Source organism: Gossypium hirsutum, chromosome D01 (assembly GCF_007990345.1).
Source record: "Gossypium hirsutum isolate 1008001.06 chromosome D01, Gossypium_hirsutum_v2.1, whole genome shotgun sequence".
Classification (NCBI taxonomy): Eukaryota; Viridiplantae; Streptophyta; class Magnoliopsida; order Malvales; family Malvaceae; genus Gossypium; species Gossypium hirsutum.
The window spans coordinates 21,924,791-21,928,372 of record NC_053437.1 but is presented as its reverse complement, the minus strand read 5'-3'; positions in this window follow the sequence as shown (position 1 = coordinate 21,928,372).

Genomic DNA, 3,582 nt, shown 5'->3' with positions numbered 1-3,582 from the left:
CAACTCTGGAGGTAACTCCAACTGATAAGCGACAGGTCCCACATGTTTCAGAATGCAGTAAGGTCCAACAAACCAAGGGCTCAGCTTGCCCTTGCGATCGAACCTTAGAACCTTTTTCCATGACGAGACCCTGAGAAAAACTAAGTCCCCCACAGAATACTCGATCTCATGCCTCTTGAAATCTGTATACAATTTCTACCTATCAGAAGCCACTTTCAAACGATCCTGAATCAATCTAACATTATCCTCTATCTCAGAGACCAACTCAGAACCCAGAACACGTTGCTCTCCCAACTCAATCCAACATAAAGGAATGTGAAACTTACGACCGTACAGTGCCTCGTAAGGTGCCATCTGGATGCTAGACTGGAAGCTATTATTGTAGGCAAACTTCGCTAATGGAAAGTACTCCTCCCAACTTCCAAGGAAATCAATAACACAGCTCTTCAACATGTCCTCCAGTATCTGAATTACCCTTTCTGACTGACCATCTGTCTGAGGATAGAAAGCAGTACTGAAGTCTAATCTTAAACCCAGAGCATCATGAAGCTTTTTCTAGAACCGAAACGTGAAATGAGGATCCCGATCAGAGATGATCGAGACATGTACCCCATGTAGTCTCACTATTTTTGATATGTAGAGCTTAGTTAATTTCTGAAGAGAAAAGTCTATCCTTACTAGGATGAAGTGAGCAAACTTGGTCAATTGATCCACGATGACCTAGACAAAATCATTCTTAGTGGGTGTTCGAGGTAACCCACTAACGAAGTCTATCGTTACTCGCTCCCATTTCCATAACGGTATCTTAAACAGCTGCAGCAAACCCGAAGGTAACTGATGCTCAGCCTTAACCTGTTAACAAGTCAAACATCGACCAACGAAGTCGGTAACCTCACGCTTCAACCCTGGCCACTAGTACAAATCCTAAATATCTTAGTACATCTTATTCCCGTTAGGATGCATAGTATGGGGACTACTATGCGCCTCTCTCAGAATTGACTTCCTTCAATCCTCATCATTCGGTACACAAATTCGAAAGCGGAAACAAAGTACCCCATCACTATTTATCCCAAAATCAGTAGTGCCACTATTCTCAACCTGACGACAATGCAACCTTAGAGACTTATCCCCCAACTGTTTACCTCGAAATTATTCAAGCCATGTCAGTTTGACCTGAAGTTCTGCTAATAGACTTCTATCATCGAATAGGCTAAGTTGAGCAAACATCGCTCTCAGATCAGTCATAGCCCTACGACTCAATGTATCGGCCACCTCATTGGCCTTGTCGAGATGGTACTCAATGGACAATCATAATCCTTAAGCAGCTCAACCCATCTATGCTGCCTAAGATTTAACTCCTTCTAAGTGAGGAGATACTTGAGACTTTTATGATCAATATAGATAATACACTTCACGCCGTACAAATAATGCCTCTAGATTTTCAATGCAAAGACAACGGCGACCAACTCGAAATCGTGCGTCGGATAGTTCACCTCGTGTGTCTTAAGTTGACGAGGCGCATGTGCAATCACCTTACCATCCTACATCAATTGTAATACCCCGAAAATTACTATAGTAAAAAAGTAAGATAATATCCTTAATATAGTAAAATATGGAAATAAAGTGATAAAAACGGTAATATTGAGTTATGTCAACATTGGGAAGTATATTATGACATATTAATTTAATAAAAGATTAAATTGCAAAAGTAAGAAAATTTTTGTTGCCCAAGAGTAAAAACTCAAAATTTTTGTTGCCCAAGAGTAAATACTCAAAATTTGAGGGGTTAAAGTGCAAATACAAAAAAGTTGAAGGACCAATAGTGTAAATATTTTAAGGGTGGAATAATCTAGAAACTAAGGATTATAAAGGACCAATAGTGAAGAATTTTGAAGGACTAAATTGCAATTTTACCAAAGTCAATGATGACTCAAGGATGGAAATTCAAAAGATTATAAAGGGCAAAATGGTCAAATAGAGAGAGAGAATTCTAGAAGGTAATGATGATGTTTGTGATATTTTTAATTAATTAATTAGATAAATGTTATTTAATTAATATTTTATTAAGAGTTTTAGTATTATTTTATTATTAAATAATTAATATAAAAGGGAGGAAAGATGATGAAAAAATTATCATATTTCCATGCAACCAAGGTTAGAAGAGAAGAGAAGAAAGAAAGTTTTGCCTTCTTTACAATTTGGTCTTTTCACCAAAAATTCACTATTTTCACCTAGAAACCAAAAGAATTTCCATAGCTTCCACGAGAGAAAAATAATAAGGAGACAATAGGGAGATAGAATGTCAAGTTAGATTTAAGAAATAGAAGCTGGAGGAGAGAGAACATCAAGCTAAAGATTGAAATCAATAGCACAAGGTAAGAACATCAAGATTTCAATATATTTTTAAGTTTGTTATTGTTGAAAAAGCATGGAAATGATGTTATAGTAGAGTTTTCTTAAATAAATTCTTATGTTCTTGATATATTAGTGAAGGTAAATAAGTGAAAATGATGGGAAATATTATAGAGAAAGGGAATTAGGGAGTTATTAACTTAGTAATCAACATCTTGCACTAAAATAGATTTGAACAGCAGCAGTAGGTTAAATTTGAAAAATCACCATAAATTGTGAAAAACGAATTAGAGAATGAAAATAATATGGAATTAAAGCTTCTTAAGTCTAGTTTCTCATATAAGAAACGGTTTAAGTAATGGAATTGTAAATCATGAGATATAATAAATTTTGTGAGACAAGGGCAAAATGAATTTGGGTTCCCCCGTTCTGACTTTGGAAAATCATCAAAAATTGAATAAAAATAATTAGAGGCTCAAATCTATATTTTTAAGATCCTGAATGAATATATTTTCAATAGAAATAAATGGAAGCATCATTCAAATTTTGTACAAAGAGGTAATTAATTTTTAGTGAAAAGGGGTCGGAACTGTCAAACAGTGAAATAGGAGAAACTTTAAAGAATAAACTGTACTTATTGGCTAAACCAAAAATTCTGAAAATATTATTATAATAAGATATGTGAGTATAGTTTAATTTGAATTTAGTGGATCTTAATTTAGAGTTTCTTAGCTCAAGATATAAATAATTTAGTGACTATGACTCAAGTTGATAGCTTTGAATTAATATATAAATAAATGGTGGAATTATAGATAATGTTACATATAAGCATATTATACATTAAGAATGTGGAATGGAGAGGAGGATGAGGAAAAGAAATGATTATTCAACTAGCATCAGTTCTCATTAAAAATGGCCAATTTGCATGTTTTAGGTTCAAGGACTAAATCGAATAAAAGTGTAAATTGGTAAAGATGTCAAAAAGTGACCAAATTGCATGAAATGAATTGTTTTATTATTTAAATTAATAAATTGAATGAAATATTAATTTATATCAAGATTGGGTGAAAATTAGAGGAAAATAGAAAATTACCAAAATGTCCCTGAATCTTGGTATTTCTGCAATTTAGCCTGGTAAGTTCATGTAACTTTAATTATATTCTTAGATGATTGAAATATATATATTTGATTGAGAAATTGATTTGAATTGTGAACATGAGAAATTGTGAA